The sequence below is a fragment of the Phyllobates terribilis genome, unplaced genomic scaffold, assembly GCF_046119375.1.
Source record: "Phyllobates terribilis strain yellow unplaced genomic scaffold, ASM4611937v1 Scaffold_29__1_contigs__length_15306474, whole genome shotgun sequence".
Taxonomy (NCBI): Eukaryota; Metazoa; Chordata; class Amphibia; order Anura; family Dendrobatidae; genus Phyllobates; species Phyllobates terribilis.
In genome coordinates this window covers 6,927,702-6,955,526 of record NW_027362789.1, presented here as the reverse complement: position 1 = coordinate 6,955,526, position 27,825 = coordinate 6,927,702, and the positions used below count along the sequence as shown (strand labels likewise).

Sequence of the window (27,825 nt, the reverse complement as noted above, 5' to 3'; positions counted from 1 at the left end):
CTCGTACACGCGCGGCTCTGCTCCGTACACCTCGTACACGCGCGGCTCCGCTCCGTACACCTCGTACACGCGCGGCTCCGCTCCGTACACCTCGTACACACACGGCTCTGCTCCGTACACCTCGTACACACGCGGCTCTGCTACATCCACACTGTAAACCCCTCCTGACCCCACACATAAACTTCAGCTCATCCAGCACCATGACAACCAGCACAGCAGAGTCCTGCATCCACTGAGGCCCCTGATCATGTGACCCCTGACTCCTCCCCTCCTGTGACCTCATCACAGCTCCTGTGCTCACAGAGCAGCCATATATGTGGTGGCGGCTCTGCAGGTGGAGGTATGTGGAGACCCCCATTACTGGGCGCAGGGGGCATTAACCCCTTCAGCACGGAGACTCTTTTGGGGTCTTGTGTTGCCCCTTTATAAGAATCATAAGGTTTTTGTTCTGTTTCCTGTAATAGATACATACGACCCAACTATGGAGACAGGAAGGGGGGAAACGTATTGTTCTCATAGTACAGGACCCCTTTACTGGCCCCACAGTGTAATGCCCCCATTATGTCCCTTATGCAGGATATATGATGCCCCCACACAGTGTAATGCCCCCATTATGCCCCTTATGCAGGATGTATGATGCCCCCATACAGTGTAATGCCCCCATTATGCCCCTTATGCAGGATGTATGATGCCCCCATACAGTGTAATGCCCCCATTATGCCCCTTATACAGTATGTATGATGCCCCCATACAGTGTAATGCCCCCATTATGCCCCTTATGCAGGATGTATGATGCCCCCACACAGTGTAATGCCCCCATTATGCCCCTTATACAGTATGTATGATGCCCCCATACAGTGTAATGCCCCCATTATGCCCCTTATGCAGGATGTATGATGCCCCCACACAGTGTAATGCCCCCATTATGCCCCTTATGCAGGATGTATGATGCCCCCCACAGTGTAATGCCCCCATTATGCCCCTTATGCAGGATGTATGATGCCCCCCACACAGTGTAATGCCCCCATTATGCCCCTTATGCAGGATGTATGATGCCCCCCACACAGTGTAATGCCCCCATTATGCCCCTTATGCAGGATGTATGATGCCCCCCACACAGTGTAATGCCCCCATTATGCCACTTATGCAGGATGTATGATGCCCCCCACACAGTGTAATGCCCCCATTATGCCACTTATGCAGGATGTATGATGCCCCCCACACAGTGTAATGCCCCCATTATGCCCCTTATGCAGGATGTATGATGCCCCCCACACAGTGTAATGCCCCCATTATGCCCCTTATGCAGGATGTATGATGCCCCCACAGTGTAATGCCCCATTATGCCCCTTATGCAGGATGTATGATGCCCCACACAGTGTAATGCCCCCATTATGCCCCTTATGCAGGATGTATGATGCCCCACACAGTGTAATGCCCCCATTATGCCCCTTATGCAGTATGTATGATGCCCCACAGTGTAATGCCCCCATTATGCCCCTTATACAGGATGTATGATGCCCCCACACAGTGTAATGCCACCATTATGCCCCTTATGCAGGATGTATGATGCCCCCACACAGTGTAATGCCCCCATTATGCCCCTTATGCAGGATGTATGATGCCCCACACAGTGTAATGCCCCCATTATGCCCTTTATGCAGGATGTATGATGCCCCCACACAGTGTAATGCCCCCATTATGCCCCTTATGCAGGATGTATGATGCCCCCATTATGCCCCTTATGCAGGGTGCATGATGCCCCCACAGTGTAATGCCCCCATTATGCCCCTTATGCAGTATGTATGATGCCCCCACACAGTGTAATGCCCCCATTATGTCCCTGTAATCAGGTGACAGGATACAACACACAGGTAAACTGAAACCCTTTAATCGTATGTTATTTTACTGACAGGAATGATGGTCCGGACACATATAGGCCATTATGCTCTGCGGCGTGGAACACATAACTACGGTCATGCGCAGTCACAGGTACGAGTGGCGCGACGGCAATCAGTTTATCCGGCGTTTCAGTGTAAAGCGCGTCACTTCCGGACATGCACACTAGGGGATGGACATTATCTGACCTCTAGCTCATGAGAAGTAGCGTAGGCGCAGTACATTACTGTAGACTGACTCCATTCTGTATATCCTATGACAATTCACCTTTAGGAATGGGAATGGGTCTCCTAGTCTGGGAGGGGTTTTGGATGAAGTGGGCTATTTAAACATGGACACCTGGCTATTAGGCACACTATGCTGAACATCATGAATTATCATCCCTGTATCAAGCCTCCTAATGAATCTGTTGGGGAAACGTGTTGGGGCAGATTATTGAACCATTCTCTGATGAGTACCATACCCTTTCCTTTATATATACCTGGAGACATATCTGATCCTATTTAATTTATCAGTGTATTTTTTGATATATATCAGCATGAACTAGAGCTTCGGAGAGACAGCCACCAGTGAGCGGGGGCACCATTGTTGTGGGTGCTAACCTCCGCAGCTAGGCAGTATCCGCTTTGTTTAGGTATGGGATAGGGTATGGTAGCGACTGTATCAATTATTCAGCAGCATCATTGTTTAGATCTGTTTATATACATCCACACCAAGTCATTGCGCTTGTAATTTTGCTAGCTTAAGTATATTGTTGATTTTAGGGATATATTCTTTTATGTTTGGAGGTTCATTGTCTTTCCAGTGCAAAGCTATCAGCTTCCTGGCCTGGTATAGTAGACGGAGGATAGCTATCTGATGGGCCTCTTCAGTTGGTAAGCCACTTACATATCCTAATAGACACACAATAGGATCATGGGGAATCTCACATTCAAACACATTGGACACAAGATCTAGAATCTCTCTCCAGAATCCCCTAAGTTTAGGGTAGTTTCACATTACGTGACTTAGGTCTGCATCAGGATTACCACACCTATAACAGTTTGAGTCGTTTTTGTAACCAAAATTGTGTAAGCGCAAAGTGGTATTATATACTCTATGAATCAGATAGTATTGCAAAAGTTTTTGCCTCTTGCTTGTCGACACTAGTGGTATGGACTTTACAATATCTTCCCATGTGTCTTCCTCTATTGGGCCCAGGTTTTTCCCTTTAGTTTTAAGATTACTACCTTGCTCTTTGAGGACCTGTTCCATTAGACATTTATAATGGAGCGAGATTACCCCTCTCGTTGACCCCTTCCCCACCACTGTGTCCAAGAAAGCTGTTCCTCTACTTTGAATAATAGGCTCCCGACCATTTTTTGTCATGAAGGCGTGCCTCAACTGCAGGTATTTATAAAATCCCTTGCTGGAGACCCCAAACTAATTCTGGAACTCCTGGAAAGAATTAAACTTACCATCCTTGACTAATTGTATGATCTTATAAAGTACCAGTCTTTGCCATTGACCAAACAACTCCAGGCTATCGAATTCTGGATAGTTAGAATTATTCCATATGGGTGAGTATTTTGAGTATCCCACTATCCCCATTGTCTTTTTAACTTTAGACCATATTTTATGAATCCCTCTGATTGTTCCTCTAACTAGCTCGTAATTCTAGCCAATGAGGATGGGAGTTCCGGCTCTCCCACCCCCTCAAATGCTGTAATTGTGAGGAAAGATAATACACCAGTGGGTCAGGAACCGCAAGTGCTCCATCCCCCTTTGGTCTCTGCAGGGTCTCAAGTTTTATCCTTGGCACCTTTTTTTCCATATTAAGTCTCTAAAAATTCTATTAACTTTATAAAAAACTTGTAAAGGAAGCCATATTGATGCATTATGCAGCAGGTACATTAACTGTGGCATGAGGATGATCTTAATTAGATTGGTTCTCCCTATCACCGACAGGGGCAACTTACACCAAGCTGCAATTTTGTTTTGGGGGGGGTCAATATTTAGAGATAAATACTTCTCCATATTCTCGCTTATTTTAATCCCAAGATACTTAAATGAGTGGACAATTTTAAGATGTCCCACTTCCATTGCTTCATTTGAGAGTTTAGTTCCCACCATCATAAGCGCTGATTTACCCCAATTAATAGAGAGGCCTGACAAAGAGCCGTTGTTGTTAATAATTGCCATGACTTCCCTCAATGATTCCGGACAGTTATCTTGAAAAAGAAGTATATCGTCTGCATGTAATGCGATTTTTTTCTTGATGGTCATCATAAGGGAACCCCTGAACCCTTGGGGAGAGGCGAATTGCTGCAGCCAACGGCTCTATAGCAATGGCGAACAACAGTGGAGAAAGTGGGCATCCCTGCCTTTTGCCCCATATCTGATTTATGACTGTTAACTTGAATTTTGGCTTGGGGGGCAGAATAAAGAAGCTTAATCCAGGAGATAAATGTATTCCCAAATCTCATGTGTGACAATGTACTCCACAGAAAGGCCCACTCTATACTGTCAAAGGCTTTGGCTGCATCCAAAGATGCTATAGCCCTGTAGCTGTTATTTTGATTAGGGAAAGACCTAGAATTGTTGGGAAGCTGAAGGTTTAAGTACAGTCTACGTATATTAATCGCTGTTGACATGTTTGGCATAAAGCCTGCCTGGTCTTGGTGGATTATGGACTTTAAGCCTATTGGCTAGTAACTTTGCCAGTATCTTAATGTCCACTGTAAGTAATGAAATAGGGCGATTGGAATCACTACAATTATGGCCTCGTTCATGGACTGTGGAAGTCTCCCACTCTGTAAAGCCTCATTGTAAACCTCCATCAATTGTGGAAGAATATATTTGCTATACTTTTTGTAAACCTCTACCGTGATACCATCCTCTCCTGGTGCCTTATTATATGATAAGGAGCCCAAGGCTTCTTCTAATTCCCCAAGTGAAAGTGGTTTGTCTAAGAGTTGGGATTCTGTGTTTGTCCGTGCAGGGAGAGAGGGGAAAGGAAGCCCTCTAGGTCTTCCGTCGTGGGTTGTACCTTTTGAGGCATACAATGAAGCATAGAAATCTCTAAACACCCTAAGTATATCCGGGGGAGAACAGAGCTCTACTCCCATCGAATCTTTGATAGTCCCAATATATGATGATTTTTGTTGTGTCTTAACAACCATAGCCAACATGTGCCCTGCTCCCTCCCCCTATTCATAAAGTGTCTGCTTCATAAAGAACCTCTTATTAGTCGCTTTTGTGATTTAGACTATGTGCCCACGATGCAGAAATGCTCAGGATTTTTTCCTGAGCGTTTCTGCATCTCCCTGGCAGAAAAAACGCATGCGGATTGTACATGCATTTTTCCTGCCAGGGACATGCGGATGTGAAGCGTTCTTCACTTGCATTTCCGCATGCGGGTTGACAAGCGCTTTCCAAGCAATTTTAGCATCACTTGGAAAGTGCTTGTCAACTTGGTCACACTATATAAATCCATGCAAACGGCATGGATTTATATAGTGTGACCGTAAAGAATGTTTAAAAAAAAAAAATAAATCTATACTTGCCTTCTGATGTCCCCCGGAGTATTGCTTCGCTCCGTCCTGGCATGCTGGCAGCTCGCGGTGTACTACACTGAAGGACCTGCCGTCACATGACTATGACATCAGCGCAGGTCCTTCAGTCCACCGCGATCTGCCGGCAAGGGAGTACAAGCGCAGCGGGGGCCATCAGAAGGTAAATATGATACATATTTTTATTCTTTTTTTTACAGGTTCTATGGTACCTGGGTTCGGAGGAAAGTCTCCTGTCCCCCACACCCGGGTACCATCCACACATTGAATCGCTTGGATTCCACATCCACAGATGCAGTGATGCGGAATCCAAGCGATTCAATGCAAGTCAATGGCGGTGAAAACGCAGTGCTTCCGCAAAATAATTGGTAGTGCTGCTTTTTTTTCCGCAATGATAATCCGCAGCGGAAATTTCAGCTGCATGTGCATAGCACATGCGCATTATCATTGGGGAACATGGCTGGCCTTCTACCATGCATTTTTTAAGTGTTTCTGCAGCGTATTTGCCGCTGCGGAAAGCTTAAAAAAAGCATCGTGTGCACACAGCCTAAGTGTTGTTTCAGTTGACCTGGAGAGTCTTGTAAGTTTTTATTTGTTAGAGTGGAGGGGTTCTGCACATGCTAAGTTTCTGCCCTTTGCACCTCCACCATTAGGTACTTCTCCAGTGCTCTGGAAAGTGCTTTAACACCATTAATCTCTTTGATCAACAGCCCCCTTAGGGCCTCCCAGATCATCAGTACAGAGGCCGTGCCCTTGTTGACCTCGAGAATTCTGTTATTAATTTAGGGATATTATTGTCAGGTGGTATGACCCCCAGCCAAAAAGGATTAAACCTCCAGGAACGATTGGGCAAACTGCCATTACCAGAGAAAATTAGTTCCACCATAAGCGGTGATTGATCCAAGAGCCCACGGGGAAGATATTCAATTTTACCAATCATCCCTGCAGCAGAGGCATTGTTTATTATAAGATCTATACATGACAGTGAACCATGCACGGCTGAGTGACATGATAATATTTTATCTTCGGATGTCTTGCCTTCCATATGCCTATCAGTGACGCCTCTTCTAGTACTCTTCCGAATGGGATTTTCCCATCCCTTGATGCACCCCCCGAGAGTCTATCCATCATGTAGTGTACTGTATTATTAAAGTCTCCCACAATCATTAAGGAGCAACCGGGGTATTTACTAGCAAATATTAGGACGTTTTGGAGAACCGATCCCGTATATGGTGGAGGGACATGAATCGTAGTTATAATGACCAGAGTATTAAGTAACTTCCCAAACAGGCATATTTATCTCCCCTCTTTGTCTATCTCTTCATCAGTACATTGAAAGGGAGTGGAGTGATGAAACAAGATACTGACCCCTCCAGAATATCTAGAGAACACTGAGTGATAACCTGATCCTATCCAGGAGGGGGTTAACAATTTGGTGGTTTGTGTTGTTTCATCTGTTTCTTGAAGGCATATTATTGAGGGCTCACTTCGAGATTTACGAGCATACTCGGGCGAGTACCTCTTATCATCGGAGTGCTCGGTGTGTACGTTTTTCCTGTTCCGTGAACATGATAAGAGGTACTCGCCCGAGTATGCTCGTAAATCTCGAGCAACGAGTATACTCGCTCAACACTACTCTAAATATATCCTAAAATGAACCTTTAACAATTGGGTCACTGCGACCGTAGCACAATATTTCCTCCCGTAGGGACTAGGGTAGAGTAATGGGCCGTAACCACACCAAACGGTTGCAGTGGGGGGAGAGGACAAAACGTCCCCAGTCTCACTGTTTGTTCCAACTTTTTTTACAACTACCATATATTTAACAGTTGTCTTAGGCGTCTCTTTAGCGCACAAGTGTGGGCGACCATAGATCTGTGTACGCCTAAAAAGATGGAGACCACTGGAGCAGACGCCAAATGGAGCCCAAAGTGTCTCCATCTGCCTCATTATCGTGGGTGGTTCCATTGGGGGTTTTGTCTGAATCACATTTCTGTGGTATTTACATGGAAATCCCGACGTAAGTGCTGAATGTGGAACACAAGATTGTGATCCCAGCCTTATACTGAAAGTGATCAAAAATGTTATGAACCCCAAAATGTTACCAATAGTGAAGAGCGATTACGCTTCATTAACCCTTTCGGCGAGCTCCGCTTGGGTGCTCGTTGAGTATTTTGGTGTGCTCTTCGTTTCATTCTATGTCGCCGCGCCTGCAGGTATCACGGCTGTTAGACAGTTGTGACACATGCAGAGATAAGCCGCTAGCAGAGGATTATCTACAGGAAAAACAAATGATTAGCCTCTGAAATTGAGGATGCCAGATCCTTCTCTGCCCTGACATCATCTGTCAGGAGGCCCCCAAATACATTATATGATTATAAAGTTGACCAAACCCTCCAAAATCAGTGCTTTCATGCAACTTTAGTCTAATGTATTTGGGGGATGTTAAAATGTAACATATTGGACGCTGTCTCTGGCCCGGCCTAATAGACTTTCGTACATTGCAGGCCCAGACACCATTATTAAACATTTCAGTATCGTGGTAACTAGACAGCCCCATACTATCCAGTACTTGGGAGAGGAGGGTCATTGAGCCGGACTCTGTCAAGCCTTCTGAGATGCCATGTTTGCTTATGATAGCAGCAAGTGGGTAAACTGCCAGGGTTTTGTTGAAGCCCCACCTGTGCCATCCCTGCAGTGTACAACTATGTTCTGGTGCCCAAAAGAGCGATTTTTTTTTTTTTTTTTTTTTTTTTTTTTAAACAATGTTTACCGTGTTGAAAATGGCAAAATGTGTTTTATATTTTTTTGCATGTTTTTTTTCTTTTTGCAAGAATTGTTGGTGCCAATTTTCTTTTGAAACAATTTAATATTTGCTTTTTTTTCTGGAGGTTTTCTTGTAATATAGGAAAGCCTAAGGCCAGAAATAAACCCCATAGTACACAGTATATTGAGAGTTCAGTATCAAATAATTTATGTCCGCAGTGTTTGTGGAGACAAAAAAGCTTTTATAAAAGCCTCAAACATCTGTGTGTGAATCAGACATGAGAACTAACATGACAGAAGATTACAGCCCGGGGAAGACGGGAAACATTCATATAGACGGCCGGTGGAGATGTAGTCAGTGATGGACTCTGGCCAAATATGTTTCTAGAGCCGTAGTAGAAGATGAAGATGTCGTCCTCCTCATGAAGTAGTTATTTCTCATGTCACGTGTAATGAATATCTCCTGCAGTATTGCTAATGCCGATTCCAGTGTCGGTAAATGAAATGAGAATTAGCAATAAGGAAGATGAGTCTATGAGAAAGGTATTCAGCTGCAGACTCCGAGGAAGAAACTGCTTGTTGTCTGTGGCCTAAAATATAAAGTTTTTATTAGTAGATGTAAAGAAGGAAACTAGATACGGTAAAATAATATATCTCCTCATATGTTTCCCTTATTATCTCCAGTAATTGTATTATTACACAGGATTTTTATGATGTTACATCGGCTCATCATCTTCTCATTCAGGTCCCTACAATATCAGATCCCCTCAGTGAAGATCTACTATAAAAGAGAATTTTCCTGATTTACCCATCAAAGATAGTTATGGACAGAAACGAGATGGTGGAGAGGATATTACACCTCACCCTAGAGATCCTCTTCCGGCTTACTGGAGAGGTGAGAGATTCTGATGACGTCACATTACATCATTCTTATCTATGGGAATAACAGATGGACAGAACTGGAGAGGTGAGGACTCTGGAAATGTCTGGAGTGAGATTTATTAATGTGTCTCTCCATACCCAGGATTACACAGTAGTGAAGAAGACCTTTAGTGAGCGCTGTCAGGACCCTGTGTCTGAGGGATGGGGAAGACCCCTGAGCCCAATCACGGGGCCTCCACCTCACCCCCTGATACATGAGGACAACAATGACCAGAAGATCCCAGAACTCGCCTACAAGATGATTGAGCTGCTGACAGGAGAGGTGACACTGCTGGGAATGCTGGGATATTATACAGTAACGCTATGAAGGGATCGGGGGAATAACGGTATCATTGTATGTGTCAGGTTCCTATAAGGTGTCAGGATGTTGCTGTCTATTTCTCCATGGAGGAGTGGGAGTATTTAGAAGGACACAAAGATCTATACAAGAACATCATGATGGAGGTTCCCCAGCCCCTCACATCACCAGGTAATAGACAGGACTAAATACACACGGCCTATAATTATCTGTATGTAAAGAATGAATTCAGTCCCTGTATGTGTTTCCTCCAGATCTATCCAGTAAGAGGACAACACCAGACAGATGTCACCGTCCTCTTCTTCCAAAGGACTGTAAACAAGAAGATCCCAATGTTCCTCAGGATCATCAGGTAGATGGAGAGAAGGTGTCATGAGATCTCCCCTATGATGTGTAGACGGCTGTGAAGGTCTTGTGTTCAGTCTTGTTTTATCCACTAGTATTATGTGTTTTATACTTGTGTGATGAGAACGGTGGAGATGGCAGGATTAGAGCTGAACATAGATGGGACTTCTCCATCTGTTTGTGACTTTTACAATATTTGTTTCAGGGTGAAGATCTGACCCATATTAATACTACAGAGACATATGTGATGGGTGATGAGTTGTGTAAAGAGGAGATTCCTACATATTACAACCCAGGTGAGTAGTAACCACGAAATGTTGAGACGTCTCCGATTTTTCTCAGACTACAAGCTGTGGCTGCTTTTTCGGTTGTGTAGACTGGCCGTGTCACAATCATGTGATCACCATTTTGCCTCTAGACCACAGCATTCTCCTCCACCCAAATTTGTTCAAATGACTTTGGGTATTGAAAGCCCTTTTCTATAGAACTTACAACCAGGAAGATCCACATACGTAAATTAGAAGATGCTGACTCTGCCCAGATCTGTAAACTACAAAGCCAAATGACAACGTACTTAAAATGTAGAAGCCTATAAACAGACTTTGTAGTGAACGGCACTCCTAACAAGATATAAATTCTATACTAGACAAGGAGTATAACAGGCAAAATAAATAAAATAGTAATGTCATAGAAAATTTGAAAATCTTTTCTTCACCCCTGTCATAGATATTAAGAAGTCTCTCTCCCAGACCCCTCATTGCCTCTCACCCCTCCCTTATCCCTCATTTGTCACAAGAGGAGAGCTGACAGCCCAGCATCTGTCTCCCTGCAAATTATCACCCACAGCCAAAGTAGCTTAAACAAACGCTGGCACACAAGAGGTGTCACCAACTCGATTAAAAATGCGAGGGTCTTTCCCCCTGCAGAGGCAGGAGTTAGACACACTCTGCGACAACTTAGCTCCAGCTGAGGAAGCTTGACTCCCAGGACGTCAAAGGGAATTTATCAGAGGTCTCACAGGATTTTCGGAACCAAAACGAAATATGGAATAACTAAAGTTCCATATGTCCGATAATAACGGGATCTATTTTTAGTGGCAGGGTCAGCCAAGGAACCATCTGCTATTTTTCCATTGCCATAAGCCTCCAGGGATCGGTAATGCAAAAGTTCCAGAATAGCAGATCACAACTGCGCCATGTGAAGTCTCTAAATAAAGGTAAATTCATAACGGAAAATATGGTATCACATTTGGGCTTCTGGGATCAACCAGCGATAAGTTATCCCAAAAAACAGGTATCTTACTAAAAATGTGCAGGCTAGAGCCCAGCCCCTGTGATGTCAGGACAGGGGGGTGTGGGCAGGTTCCCCCTTCAGCATAAAAGAATCTGCTGAGGTTTGAGTAGCATTCTTGGCCCGGGAGTATATGTTTATCATAGTAAAAGATCGCGTTCGATAACGCGCAAATCAAGCGGAGTGCCTCCCCTCCACCTATATTGAACCATCTCAGCGATCGTATAGTAAGTCTTCTTTAATCCTGTTTTATTTTGTGTAACTGTATATGTATTGTAATTGTGCCCTTTGTAAAATTTTTGTATATTTTCCCTAACACTGCCTCCCTTTTGGATTAAATATAAAATGTAATAGTCTTGTTTCTTTTGCTCTGTAATCGTTCCCTCCCCCGAAGCCATATATGCTACCAAAAAGCAGGCATCCGGCCAGCCTCTATTATAGTTCAAACGCGGCCGGTGGTGGCAGCGAATAGTTATAAGTGGGCTATCGTGAAGTTGGCAGCGACCGTACGGGGCATAAACACATATTCCATGCATTGGAATTTGGAGGCGTGTATGCCATACGCTCGCTGTGCACTTGCTGATACCTACGTAGTGAGTAATCAGGATCGTGTGCTCGGAATCCCTGCTCAAATCTATGAAAAATTGTGTGATATTGTGTGATCTCCCCGGTGTCGTCCCTGAGGAACCCTGACAAATTGGTGGCAAGTGGTGGGATATTACAGAACATCAGTGGCTGGACTGAGCAATCATTCCTGTGACTGAAAAATTGCACGGTACTTGCGAGAATTCTGTGCAGAGTTTTAAGAAAGCAGACTCAGTGTTTTAATATTTTTTATCTGGGACATTACTGTACGTGTATCAGTTGCATCCCCTCCCCTTCTCTTGTTTTTCTGTCCTATCTTTTATCTGGCAATAATGGCTACACTGCCCTCTGTGATTTGGAACAGATTGACCCCATGGGCAAAAACAAGGCCCAAATAATTGCTGAACTGTTGGCCAGCCAAGGCCCCGATGGAGCTGTTGCAGGGATGCCACCTGCTATTGCCAGCCAGACCCACAGCCAGGGTAGTGTGGACCCCCACCTGCAGATGGCCTTGGAGCAGCTCGCAGCAGACGATCGTGACGGACGACTGCAGCTGATCCTGAAATTCCAGGAGCGAGCAGAGCAACAGGCCAAAGCTGACCGAGAGGCTGCCGAGCGACAGGCCCAGGCTGAGAGAGCCGAGCGACAAGCCCAGGCTGAAAGAGCCGAGCGACAGGCCGAAGCTGAGAGAGCTCAGTTACAGGCCAAAGCTGACCGAGAGGCTGCTGAGCGACAGGCCCAAGCTGACCGAGAGGAGCGGCAGGCCCAAGCAGAGCGTCTGTACCAGCTGGAGCTAATCCGGATTCAGAAGGAGCCACCCTCCACACGGACATATGAGTTCAACAGTGCCAACAGCTTTAAACCCCGTCCTGAGCTATTTGATGTAATGGAAAAGGACAGGGACTTGGACCTATTTCTGCGGGGATTTGAAAAAGCCTCTAGACAGTATCAGCTGCCTGAAGCCCAGTGGGCCAGGTATTTAACTCCCAGGGTTCTGTGGAAAAGCTCTGGAGTTGTTTGCTTCTCTCCCTCGAGAACAAGATGGAGACTGAGGCTGTTAAGCAGTAGCAGCTGACTCGGGAGGTTTACCGAAAGAAGTTCAGAGCCCACCAGCATGGACCACATGATAGCTACAGTGATGTGGTGGATGGGCTCAGGACCAACTTTGAGCAGTGGGTCCAGGGACTGTCAATCACCATCTTCGAGGACCTGAAAGAGCTATTAGTGAAGGACCAGTTTCTTCTTCTTTGCCCTGTGGAAGTGAGGCAGTTTGTGCTGGACCGGGAGCCGAAGGAAGCCGCCAAAGCTGCCCAGATCACAGATACCTATGAGGCCAACCGCACGCCAGAGGTGCGGAAGTCAGCCGCCGCCAGCTGGAATGGGGGTAAGCCCACAACCACCGACAGTGTTCCAGCAAGCCGGCCATCAGCGGCTCCTGCCCCACCTTGGTCTGTGGCAACTTACAATCAGTCACCGTGGGTGATAAAGTCACTATGGGGCTCAAGGACACCGGAGCCGAACAAACCCTCATCCGCCCTGAGTTGGTGTCCCCTGAAGATCTTATTCCCGGGAAAACCCTGACTGTCACTGGGATTGGGGGTGTTCACCGTCCTTTGCCTGTGGCCCAGGTTTTCCTAGACTGGGGTGCGGGGAGGGACTTGCGGGAAGTGGGGGTATCTGAGAACCTCCTGACAAATGTGCTATTGGTGACTGTTCTGGGATGGTTGATTGCCTAATCTATTCCTGACAACCCTCCCAGATCTGATAATGTCTGTGATGAAAATGCTGATGATATGAACAATAACATGATGCATAATGATAATATGTCTTGTGGTTACCAAGTGCTCAGCCATGTCACCCTGCGGGGTGATGCTGCTTTGGACCCCCAAAATGGAGCCAGTATGCATGCCAAGGGCGATGGGAGCAGGCACGGGGACTTTGAGGCCAGCGGTCCCGTGCCGCTGACCAGTGTCATGATGGACTGTGACCTGGCCGGTCGTAGCTGTCCCATGACTGGCACAGCTCCTGAGGTATTGGGGGCTGATGGGGAGGTGGTGCACCCAGCCTGTCAGGCTGATGGTAAAGGGTTGTTGTCCTCCAGGGAGACGGCCTACATAGCCGCTGTCACTCGGAGTATGAGTACCCTGAACGCACATTATGCGCTGCCTTCTGGGCCCTCATCCCCTGGCGGGACAACAGAACTGGCTGTGGATGCAGAGCCGGTCCCTTCTGGCTACCACCAGCCAGGAGTTCCAGGTGGCCCTGCGCAAAATGCCAGCCTAGAGGCGTTAAGGGACCTCGCAGAGAAGCCCATCTCTGACTCTGATAAGGAGAGGGTATTCTGGTATCAGGGGAGGTTGTACCGGGAAACAGTCCTGTGTAACCCCCAACAGGAGTGGATGAGGAAAAGATAGCTGGTCATGCTCTATCAGTTTAGGGAGGAGTTGTTGCGGGTTGCCCATGAGATCCCACTAGCTGGACACTTGGGTGTCTGCAAAGCCAAGGCCTGGCTGTCGCACCACTTCTATTGGCCCCAGTTGGAGACAGATCTGGCCAACTACTGCCGCTCCTGTTTCACGTGTCAAAGAGTGGGGAAGTCGGGGCATGCACCCATGGCTCCCGTGATCCCTTTGCCACTGATAGAGGAGCCATTACAGAGGACTGCTGTGGACATCATTGACCCACTGGCCAATGAAAAACTTTTCATCCTTACTGTTGTATACTGTGCTACCCGATACCCAGATGCAGTAGCTCTGTCCTCCATTCGGGCTCATAAGGTGGCAGATGCCCTTCTGCCCATTTTTTCAAGAGTAGGATTTCCCAGGGACATGCTTACGGACCAGGGAACTCAGTTCATGTCTCGTCTAATGGATGCTCTCTTTTAGAAAATGCAGGTGCTGCACCTGGCATCAAGTTCTTATCACCCACAGACCAATGGTTTGTGTGAACGATTCAATGGTACCCTTAAGCAGATGCTTAAGATTCTGGTTGAGTCCAATGCGAGCGACTGGGAGCGGTACCTCCCACACCTGCTCTTTGCTTACAGAGAGGTACCACAGGCCTCAACAGGGTTCTCCCCCTTCGAGCTCCTGTATGGCAGATGAGTCCGGGGGCGCCTTGGTCTGGTAAGAGAATCCTACGAAGGGGAACTGAACTCACCCGAAGTGTTCATCATAGAGTATGTCATGCTTCTCTATGATAAAATGCAGGCAATGACGCAGCTGGTACATGAGAATATGGTGCAGGCCCAGGCCAGCCAAAAGCTGTGGTGCGACCAGAACGCCCAGGAGCGGGTGTACAAAGTGGGTCAGAAGGTGTGGGTCCTAGTCCCCAGGACAAGCTTCAGATGGCCTGGGAAGGCCCATACCCCAGAGCCTCAATGATGTGAACTACGTGGTCCCCATTGACCATGCCCGTAAGAGGCAGAAGGTCTTCCACGTCAACATGATGAAGGCTCATCATGACCGGGAGGCCTGTGCCCTTCCTGTGTGTAGCATCCCCGAAAAAGGCAAGACAGAAGTCCTTGTGGACTTACTGGCCGCTGCCCGGGACGGAGGGTCTATTAAGGGTGCGAAATTCAACCCGCAGCTATCCCCAGACCAGAAGTCCCAGCTGCGAGAGGTGTTCCAGCCTTACTTGACCCTCTTTATGGGTGTGCCAGGGAGGACACAGCTAGCTGTCCTCCTACAGAGAGTGAATCCGCTTGCCATGTCTCTTTAGAGGTGCAGAAAGACATGAAGGCGGAGATAGATGAAATGTTGGGTTTGGGGGTGATCCAAAGGTCCAAAAGTGCGTGGGCTTTCACAGCTCCCCATGCGTACCCAATGCCACACATCGATGAGCTGCTGGATCGCTTAGCTGGAGCCCAGTACTTCACAATTATGGACCTGAGTCGAGGATACTGGCAGATTCCTCTGTCTCAGGAGGTCCAGAAGAGGTCCCCCTTCATTACACCGTTTGGGCTGTATGAATCCCTTGTCATGCCCTTTGGCATGAGGAATGCACCTGCCACTTTCCAGCAATTAGTCAACCATCTGGTCGAGGGACTGGAGGGGTTCGCGGTTGCTTACCTGGATGACATTGCCGTCTTCAGTCCCACCTGGGAGGAACACCTGGCGAACCCTGAGCCCGGGAAGGTTGGTGCCATCACCTCCTGGCTTTCCCCCAAAACCAAGAAGCAGGTGTTGTCCTTCTTGGGTACGGCAGGATACTATAGGAAGTTTGTGCCCAACTATAGTGCCCTTGCTAAGCCCCTGACGGACTTCACGAAAAAGAAGCTACCACAGACGACTGGACAGCTGACTGTGAGTGGTCCTTCACGGCGCTGAAAGCTGCCCTGGCCAGTTCCCCAGTTCTGCAGGCCCCGGACTTCGCCTGGCGGTTTGTGGTCCAAACGGGCAACAGTGCGTTTGGCCTGGGTGCTGTGCTCAGCCAGGTAAACTAGCAGGGGGAAGAGCATCCAGTGATGTTTCTCAGCTGCAAGCTCTTACCCCGGGAAGTAGCATATGCCACTGTGGAGAAGGACTGCCTCAATACAGCGTGGGCCCTGCGGAAGCTGCAGCCCTATCTATATGGGTGCAACTTCACCATAGTGACTGACCACAACCCCCTCAGCTGGCTGCATCGGGTGTCCAGTGACAATGGCAAATTACTGCGGTGGAGCCTAGCTTTACAGCAGTACGATTTTACCATTCAGCACAAGGGTAGTGAACGACGGGCTGTCCCGTCAAGGAGATACCGAGGAGGTAGGCTTAAGGGGCAATCTGTAAATCCGCCCCTACGCCACCTCAAAGAGGGGGAGATGTCATAGAAAAATTGAAAATATTTTCTTCACCACTGTCATAGATATTAAGAAGTCTCTCTCCCAGACCCCTCATTGCCTCTCACCCCTCCCTTATCCCCCATTTGTCACAAGAGTAGAGCTGACAGCCCAGCATCTGTCTCCCTGCAAATTATCACCCACAGCCAAAGTAGCTTAAACAAATGCTGGCACACAAGAGGTGTCACCAACCCGATTAAAAATGCGAGGGTCTTTCCCCCTGCAGAGGCAGGAGTTAATTAGACACACGCTGCGACAACTTAGCTCCAGCTGAGGAAGCTTGATTCCCAGGACTTTAAAGGGAATTTATCATAGGTCTCGGAGGATTTTCGGAGCCAAAACTAAATATGAAATAACTAAAGTTCCATATGTCCGATAATAACGGGACCTATATTTTTAGTGGCAGGGTCAGCCAAGGAACAACATGCTATTTTTCCATAGCTGTAATCCCGTTTGGGGAGCATTAATGCAAAAGTACCAGAATAGCAGATCACAACTACACCATGTGTGGTCTCTAAATGAAGGTAAATTCACAATGGAAAATATGGTATCACGTTTGGGCTTCTGGGATTAAACAGCAATAAGTTATCCCCAAAACCAGATATCTTACTAAAAATGTGCAGGCTAGAGCCCAGCCTCTGTGATGTCAGGACAGGGGGGGTTGTGGGCAGGTTCCCCCTTCAGCAAAAAAGAATCTGCTGAGGTTTTCTTTGGCCCGGGAGTATATGTTTATCATAGCAAAGGATTGCGTTTGATAACGCTCAAATCAAGCGGAGTGTCTCCCCTCCACCTATATTGAATTGTCTCAGCGATCATATAGTAAGTCTTTTTTAATCCTGTTTTATTTCATGTAACTTTATATGTATTGTAATTGTTCCCTTTGTAAAACATTTGTAGATTTTTCCTAACACTGCCTCCCTTTTGGATTAAATATAAAATTTAATAGTCTTGTTTCTTTTGCTCTGTAATCGTTCCCTCCCCCGAAGCCATATATGCTACCAAACGCAGGCATCCGGCCAGGCCTGTATTATAGTTCAAACGTGGCTGGTGGTGGCAGCAAATAGTCATAAGTGGGCTATCGTGAAGTTGGCAGCGACCGTACGGGGCATATACACATATTCCATGCATTGGAATCCGGAGGTATGTATGCCATACGCTCGCTGTGTGCTTGCCGATACCTACGTAGTAAGTAATCGGGATCGTGTGCTCACGAATCCCTGCTCAATCCTGTGAATAAATGAGAGTGACGGCAACGGTGAGCTATTGTGTGATCTCTCCGGTGTCGTCACTGAGGAACCCTGACAAGTAATTTTATTAGTTTCCACATCATACATAACACACAAGTAAAATTAAAAGTATGAAAGGAGATGTTAAAACAGAGGTGAACACCTATTGAAAGAATAAAGAAAAAACTGCCATTAGAGTACACTGTAGCTTATCACAGATAAGTATTGAGATTAGATGACAATTTATACCATTCACAAAATACAAGAGTACGCCCAGTCTCGCCCAAATGTGAGACTGATCTACTCCAAGACCAAGCCTGTATAAAACTTATACATAAGTATGTGAAATATTAATATAATCCAAGTGGGATGATAATGTTATATACTGGGTAGCTAGAACAGAAAGGACACAAACAGGATGGTTTGAGAGAAGTCAATATATGTAAAGAGATCTAGACATGATAGCTGAACACACGTTTCCAATGTGACTCGGGGGGAATCAATGTGCATATATTAATACACTGTGTGCAGAATTATTAGGCAAGTTTTATTTTAGAGGATTAATTTTATTATTGATCAACAACTATGTTCTCGATCAACCCAAAAGACTCATAAATATCCAAGCTTAATATTTTTGGAAGTTGGGGAGTTTTTTTTTTTAGATTTGGCTATCTTAGAAGGATATCTGTTTGTGCAGGTAACTATTACTGTGCAGAATTATTAGGCAACTTAATAAAAACCAAATATAATCTCACTTGTTTATTTTCACCAGGTAAACCAATATCAGTGCACAAAATTTAGAAATAAACATTTCTGACACGCAAAAACAAAAACCCCAAAAATTAGTGATGAATATAGCCACCTTTCTTTATGATGACACTCAACAGCCTTCCATCCATAGATTCTGTCAGTTGCTTGATCTGTTTTCGATCAAATCAACATTGCGTGCAGCAGCCACCACAGCCTCCCAGACACTGTTCCGAGAGGTGTACTGTTTTCCCTCCCTGTAGATCTCACATTTTATGATGGAACACAGGTTCTCTATGGGGTTCAGATCAGGTGAACAAGGGGGCCATGTCATTATTTTTTCTTCTTTTAGACCTTTACTGGCCAGCCACGCTGTGGAGTAGTTGGATGCATGTGATGGAGCATTGTCCTGCATGAAAATCATGTTTTTCTTGAACGATACGGACTTCTTCCTGTACCACTGCTTGAAGAAGTTGTCTTCCATAAACTGGCAGTAGGTCTGGGAGTTGAGCTTCACTCCATTCTCAACCCGAAAAGGTCCCACAAGTTCATCTTTGATGATACCAGCCCATACCAGTACCCCACCTCCACCATGCTGGCGTCTGAGTCGGAGTGGAGCTCTCTGCCCTTTACTGATCCAGCCTCTGGCCCATCTATCTGGCCCATCAAGAGTCACTCTCATTTCATCAGTCCATAAAACCTTTGAAAAATCAGTCTTAAGATATTTCTTGGCCCTTTCTTGACGTTTTATCTTATGTTTCTTGTTCAAAGGTGGTCGTTTTTCAGCCTTCCTTACCTTGGCCATGTTCCTGAGTATCGCACACCTTGTGCTTTTTGATACTCCAGTAACGTTGCAGCTCTGAAATATGGCAAAACTGGTGGCGAATGGCATCTTGGCAGCTTCCCACTTGATTTTCCTCAATTCATGGGCAGTTATTTTGCGCCTTTTTTGGCCAATACGCTTCTTGCGACCCTGTTGGCTATTTGCCATGAAACGCTTGACTGTTCGGTGATCACGCTTCAAAAGTTTGGAAATTTCAAGACTGCTGCATCCCTCTGCCAGACATCTTACAATTTTGGACTTTTCAGAGCCCGTCAAATCTCTCTTCTGACCCATTTTGCCAAAGGAGAGGAAGTTGCCTAATAATTAAGCACACCTTATATAGGGTGCTGATGTTATTAGTCAACACCCCTCCTCATTACAGAGATGCACATCACCAGATTTACTTAATTGGTAGTTGGCTCTCAAGCCTATGCAGCTTGTAGTAGGACAACATGTATAAAAAGTATCATGTGATCAAAATACTAATTTGCCTAATAATTCTGCATGCTGTGTATAATCATAATAGGCCGACATTAGCTCATTCAAAGTCAAGTGAAATGAAGTATGGACAAAAGGTATAAATACCTAGAATTCATTCAAAAGCTATACAAGGCACATAGGAGACCACAGAACACAGCAACACTAGTAAAAGTGCTGGTGCATAGATGGCAGTGTCATGTAACAAATATAAGTATATAAAGCAAGACAAACAAGTGTGGATGCCCTCGGGAGAAGCTGATCATGAAACGCGAGTCAAGGGAACATCTCGGCAGGACGTCCAAACTGGTTTGGTTAACGATAAACAACATAAACATTACACGTGTGCCGTGATATATCTGTAAGCTAAATTTAAGACACCTCAGCTCTGCAGTATTATAAAAAGTTCTCTTTCAGGGTATGTGCACGCGATGCAGAAATGAAGCAGAAAATTTCTGCATCATTTCTGCATCTCCCTGGCAGAAAAAACGCATGCAGATTGTGCATGCGTTTTTCCTGCGGAATACATGCAGATTCACATGCGTTTCCGCATGTGGATTGACAAGCGCTTTCCAGGCGATTTTAGCATCACCTGGAAAGTGCTTGACAACTAGGTCACACTATATAAATCCATGCAAACAGCATGGATTTATATAGTGTGACCCGAGAGAGTGTATATACTTACCTCCGATGGCCCGCGCTGTCCCGCTCACTCCGTTCTCCCTCGCCGGCAACTTTGAATTGAAAGACCTGCCGACGTCAGCGTCACGTGACCCGTCACATGATTCTGACGTCAGCGCAGGTCCTTCAACTCACTGCAAAGTGCCGGGAACCAAGCAGGAGCGGTGAGCGGGCCAACAGAAGGTAAGTATACATTTATTTTTTATTTTATTCTTTTTTTTACAGATTTTTTAATGGTACCTGGGAGTGGATGAGACTCTCCTCTCCTCCAAACCCGGGTACCATCCGCACATTAGAACGCATCAATTACGCAAGTACAGATGCAGTCTTGCAGAATTGGCGCGTTCTAATGCAAGTCAATGGTGGCGAAAACGCAGCGTTTCCGCAAAATTAATGGACATGCTGCGTATTTTTGAGCGCCGCGTTTACGCTGCGGAAAAATCCGCATCATGGGCACAGCACATGCGGATTTCAATTGGGGAACATTGCTGCCCTTCTACCATGCGTTTTAATGCGTTTCCGCGGCGTTTACGCAGCTGCAAAAACGCAGCGGAAACGCATTAAAAACGCATCGTGTGAACTCGGCCTCAAGGTCTAATATTTCTTCTTGAAACTCATCTGACATAAAATATTGTCCCTTACGAGAGTTTAGATTGCCAAGAGCCACCGAGCCCCATACTCTAATTACCCCAGAGAGGTTTCACCACTAGTTACTCAATTTTTACTGGTGAAGACTGTTCAGTTTGATCATTTTAGTAGATGTGTTATTGTCTATACTGTGATATAACCACTTCCTGCAGACAGTTTTGTGTTCCTAATCAGCCCCATTCTTCAAATCTGACTTGTGTCACTTTATGTGGTGATAACTTTGGAATTCTTCACAAAGGATAATGGTAAACAATTGGACCTTACAAATTATTTTCCAACTTTTCTTGAATCCAACAATCCCCTATATACGGTTATACACTACTGTCTGGGCACATGGAAGGTTAAGAAGGGAAGGAGTGCCATTTAGCTATTCGAATGCAGATCTTGCTGTTTGCAGACACAATGTATTGGGGGCACTGTTCTTGGTCACCTTGCAGCTCAAAAGATGGCTACCACAAACAGTCTTGGCGCTATCTACTCTATTTTCCAGATCCCATGGATTATCTTGCTCATTAACCTTTAATCATTCTACACTACATGGATTTGGACTTACACGGAGACCCCTAGGCTTGGGCCATGGTGGTATCTGCTGTTCTGTGGTGTGAGATGGGAAGAAGAATAGTCAGGTAACCGGGTCATAACCATGAGGGCAGTGAAAATACAAAATCAGAAGACTCAAGAGTAGTCAGTAAACGGGCAGGGGCCACAACAGGAGGACTGAACCAGAGGAAAACTAGGCTGTTTCTGGAAGCTTACGACAATATGCTTAAGGGGGCTAACGGACACATAGTTTATAGGAGGTAGGTATCACAGAGATGGCTGTCCTCTGTGATGTAACTCGGAATGTTACTCTAGTACACTTAAGCACTAAGAGGACTGTTTGGTGTATCTGGGACCGGGTTACGGGTAGTTGGAGAGATAGGCGGTTCTACCTACCCACATACCTCACCTCTGGGTGTGGTTAAAATATAAAATGGAGGCCGTTGTTTGGCACATGGTCTGTGTGTTTGGAGAGAGAAGGCCTCCTGTGTGTTGTGGTCTTCCGACTGAGCCAGTGACCTGGATGCCACCCAGCTTGTGTGCCCACAGGACTGGCAAACCAGAGACTTTGCCTTAAGGAATCTTTACTTTGTTTTTGCCTGAACTAGAGGCTGTTTGTATTCCTTTTGCTTTTGCCTGGTTTATGAATTTATAAGCCAACATGGACATTTAAAGGAACATGCTTCTTGTTTGCCTGCCAACGCACCCAAGTGAGTAGAAACCCCACAATGCTTATAGCTTTTGTAGGGTGTGATGCTTGCATATGGGCTGAAGCAGGGAGCAGATTACTCCAGCTGTACAGGACACACACACATACTGCCAGATGGGAAGGTACTACAGGTCCCAGGCACCCTAATCTTAGTGGCTGGACAGAGCCTGCACCACCCAGAGCTTCTGGATCCGACATCTCCTCCATCACCAGCGCTGCCTGCAGGATGAATAAGGCAGCGCCTAGTGACAGAAGCAGATGTCGCAGGAGCAGATCCCAGATGAAATGGGACCCACCATTTGCCGAAGCCCCAACATGAAAAAAAATGGCAGAAAACCAGAGCAGTAGAAATCCCCATAAAGTGACTCAATTTTGGAAATTATAACCCTCAGTGAATTAATCTATAGGAGTAGTGACTATATTGACTTCACAGCCACTTTCTGGAAATTAGCACGCAGTGGATGCTGAAGAGTAAAAATTGCCATTTTATTGCCCAACACATAGTGCCCAGATTGTGCTCCTGGAGACACACACTGTAAATTAAGTGGGTTCTTCTCACTATAGTAATGCCAAATACATGGATGCTAAATGTGGTTTGGGCGCACTGCGAGGCTGAAAAGCAAGAGATGATATGACTTTGGGAGAGCGAATATTGCTGGATTGGTTTATGGAAGCCATGTTGCTTTTCAAGAGCCTTTGAGCCAATAATGATGTTCAAACCTTTGTTTTTCCACTGACAGATGATGGACCTGAGTGGGGACTTGTTTTTTTGCAAGATGTGTAGAAGTTATTATTGGTATTATTTTCGCCAACATAACATTGTTTGGTGGATTTTTATAACAAATTTGGGAGGCAGAATGAACTCAGTTGAACACCACGCTCCGTGTGTACTGGTTCATCCTATGAGATTTTCTATTAGACTGTGAACGGTCATTGTCTTGGTGAAAAATTCAATATTTTTAACAATTTGCTGTTTCTAGAGAGAGTTTAAGTAGAAATGTTCAAAAATATAAAATTCAAGGATATTTTATTCAAAAATAATACTTGGTTTTATTCTTAGCAGATCACTGTACCAGGAGATCAGAGGGACTGCCGACATCTTCAGTTTTTAAATCAGATGATCTTGAGATCCCACAGGATACAATTGAAGTGAATGCCATTACTCCAGATATACCATCATCCCTTCACAGCAAAGATCTGTCATCTGATCCTTTGAAAGAGGTCCTGTCTTCTGATTCATTACCGACTACTAAGGAAAATCAAAGTCACAAAATAAGCATTAAAAAACAAACTGCTCCTAAAGCAAATAAGCCATTTTCATGTTCAGAATATGGAAATAGTTTTCCCCCCGAAATGTCTTTTAAACATCCAAAAATTCATACAGTGGAAAATAGATTTTCTTGTTCCGAGTGTGGGAAAGGTTTTAACCAGAAATCAGCTTTTGTTAGGCACCAGAGAATTCACACAGGGGAGAAGCCTTTTTCCTGTTCAGAATGTGGGAAATGTTTTACAGACAAATCAACACTTGTTGTACATCAGCGAACTCACACAGGGGAGAAGCTTTTTTCATGTTCAGAATGTGGGAAATGTTTTAACCAGAAATCAAATTTTGTTACGCACCAGAGAACCCACACAGGGGAGAAGCCCTTTTCCTGCTCAGAATGTGGGAAATATTTTAACCATAAATGGTTTCTTGCTATACACAAAAGAACTCACACAGGGGAGAAACCTTTTTCATGTTCAGAATGTGGGAAATGTTTTAACCAGAAATCTGATTTGGTTAAGCACCAGAGAATTCATACAGGGGAGAAGCCTTTTTTCTGTTCAGAATGTGGGAAGTATTTTACACGGAAAGCAAGTTTTGATAACCACCAGAGAATTCATACAGGGGAGACACGTTTTTTATGTTCAGAATGTGGGAAATGTTTTAACCAGAAATCTGATTTGGTTAAGCACCAGAGAATTCACACAGGGGAGAAGCCTTTTTCCTGTTCAGAATGTGGAAAATATTTTACACGGAAATCAAGTTTTGATAACCACCAGAAAACTCACACAGGGGAGAAGCCTTTTTCCTGTACAGAATGTGGGAAATATTTTACACAGAAATCAAGTATTGTTAACCACCAGAGAACTCACACAGGGGAGAAGCCTTTCTCCTGTTCAGAATGTGGGAAATATTTTACACAAAAATCACATTTAGTTAACCACCAGAGAACTCACACTGGGGAAAAGCCTTTCTCCTGTTCAGAATGTGGCAAAGATTTTACACAGAAATCACATTTAGTTAACCACCAAATAATTCACACAGGGGCGAAGCCTTTTTCATGTTCTGAATGTTAGAAATATTTGAACCAAAAGTTGTATCTTCATAACCCCTTTATCCCCCGAGCCTGTTTTCACCTTCATGACCAGGCCAAATTTTACTCTGGAACTGATTCTGAGAGTGTTTTTTGTGACATATTGTACTTCATGACAGTGGTAAAATTTGTTTGATATGACTTGCGTTTATTTGTGAAAAAAAATGGAAATTTGGTGAAAATTTAGCAAAGTTCAGACTTTTAATTTTTATGCTCTTAAATCAGAGCGCTGTTATGACACACAAAATAGTAAATAAATAACATTTCCCACATGTCTACTTTACATCCATACAATTTTTGAAGCAAAATATTTTTTGTTAGGAAGTTGTAAGGGTTAAAAGTTGACCAGCGATTTCTCATTTTTCCAACAAAATTTACAAAAACATTTTTTTAGAGACCACATCACATTTGAAGTGACTTTGAGGGGACTGTATGACAGAAAATACCCAAAAGTGACACCACTCTAAAAACTGTAACCCACAAGGTGCTCAAAACCACATTCAAGATTTTTATTAGCCCTTAATGTTCTTCACAAGAATTAATGGAATGTGGAAGGAAAAAATTCACATTATACTTTTTTTGCACAAAAAATGTATTTTATACCCTGTTAGTGATTTATTAACTATTACAGTCTGGGAAGGTCATTCAAAACCACCCACTGTGATCTCTTGAGTGAACAACTCTCTGCTGCCCCCTATCGTCCGGACAATTACACGATTGGCTGATGATTGGAGGCCACAGGCTGTTTGCACTAACAGACCGGTTATCAGAAAACTAACAGTGAGCGTATGGTATATACACCTCCGGATTCCAAAACATGGAATATGTGTATATAACCCCGAACAATCACCGCTAACTCCATGATAACTCCAGACTACTCGCTGCCATCACCAATCGTTTATAAGGCCGATTGGATAGTATATGGCTTTGAGGCACGGTTACAGAACAAAAGGAACAGAACTGTTAAATGTTATATTTAATTCCAATGAAAAATATACAAAAGATTTTACAAAGGGGACAAAACAATACTGTATACAATTACATAAAATGAAAATAATAAAAAAGAAACTTACTACGACCATCACAGGTATGATTCGGCCTACCAAAGGAAAGCGCTTCGTTTGAAGAACGTCCAGTGGACGGGAATCATGCAGACACCGAAATGTATCTCTCTACAGCAGTGTTTCTCAACTCCAGTCCTCAGGACCCCACAACAGATCATGTTTTCAGGATCTCCTTAGTATTGCACAGGTGAGAGAACTTCCATCACCTGTGCAATACTAAGGAAATCCTGAAAACATGGCCTGTTGCGGGGTCCTGAGGACTGGAGTTGAGAAACACTGCTCTACAGGAACCCAGATCATGATTTGGCTTGATCTTTTATCAACTCCTGATTCCCACCCACACACTCCCCCATGATGACCTCACATGGGTCAAGTTATAGGCTGGTCTCAGCCATTCATGATTTTATGAAATCCCCAACTTATGTGATAACGCCTCTCCGGATGATCCCAAAAGTTCAAGATGCCATATTTTCCATTGGGATTTTATCTTCACTTAGATAGTAAACATGGCATAGCTGTTGTCAGTTATCTGAATACTGTGGATTTGTGGCTCATTGGTAGGGGTTACAGTTCTGAAAAATTGTGTCTTCTTTCCCTTTTAGCCCCTGTGCTGAAAATCTATGTCTCATTAATATCAGATTTGTACAAATTGTAGTATTCTATATTTTATTTCGCAGGCATACTGTCTGCTGAAGCTGTTCTGATAAAAGGAATATGTATGCAGGGTGACAATAGCCATTTCTAAAGAGTGTGAGGAATCTGCTTTAAGCTTCTCCAAAACTTAAAAGGCCTTTTTCTGTGGACAAAAGGCCCTGCCCTGTTTATGTATAAACACATGTACCCTTTTTGTTGTCCAACTCTTTGAAAAGAGTTCTCCTTTCTACTTTAAATCTCTTTAAGGCATCTTCTTTCAGTCTTATGGGCATCAAAAGGTCTTCATGCACTTTAACCCCTTACCGACCTTAGGCGATCTCAGTACGTCCTGGTTGGGAAGTGCTTCCTGACCTGGGATGTACTGAGAATTTCCGGGTGATTTTGCGCACATACAGGCTGTGTGCGCACGATCGCTGCCGGATGTCAGCTGATTCTGACAGCTGACACCCGGAACTCGATACCAGGAGCGGTGCCCACACCGCTCCCTGCACTTTAACAATCGCAGCATTTAGCTGGCAGGCAGAGGGAGGGAGCCCCCTCTGCTCTTGGATCGGTGCCTCCACGTAAAGTCGGAGGAGCCCGATCGTTGCCATAGTGACCCAATGTCGTCATGTTGATATCCGGGTCACCAGGCGCTAGCAAGTTAGGTAGATCATGCGCAGTGCATGATCTGCACTGACACAAGTTAGATCTGACAGTTATAAGGCGATCAGACTATTAAAAGTGAAAAAGTATAAAAAAGTTAAAAAATAAATATAAAAAATAAGTTTTAAAATAATGCAAAAAATATATGTATTGTACTTTTATGTAAAAAAAAATACACGTTTGGTATCGCTGCGTCCAAAACGACTTGCCCCATAAAACTGTCACACTAATTAACCCCGTCAATGAACACTGCAAAAAAAAAAAAAGTGGGGGGCTAAAAACTAGGCTTTTTCATCATACTGCCAAACATAAAGTGGAATAAGATGCGATCAAAAAGATAATGTAAATAAAAATAGTATCATTGAAAATTTCATCTTGTCCTGCAAAAAAAAAAGCCATCATACAGCTCCATCAGCTGAAAAATAAAAAAAGTTATAGCTCTCAGAATACAGCAATGCAAAAGTAATTATTTTTTCTATAAAATAGTTTTTATTGTGTAAAAGCGGCAAAACATTAAAAACTCTGTAATCGTGCTGACCCAAAGAGTAAAATCATCTTATCAATTTTACCACAAGTGGAACGACATAAAAAAAAACCAAAAAAAAAAACAATTCCTGAATTGCTGAGTTTTGTTCATTCTGCCTCCCACAAATCTGAATAGAATTGAATCAAAAAATTTAGTGTGCCTAAAAATGGTATCGATAAAAACATCAACTCATTCCGCAAAAAACAAGCCCTTACATGACTGTCGGCCAAAAT

The 27,825-nt window shown here is 44.6% G+C and overlaps 1 pseudogene; it reads left to right on the top strand.

The window, feature by feature from the left end:
• Positions 1-264: 264 nt before the first annotated feature.
• The window catches only part of LOC141178616 (uncharacterized), an 89,389-nt pseudogene continuing 61,828 nt past the window's right edge, over positions 265-27,825 (top strand).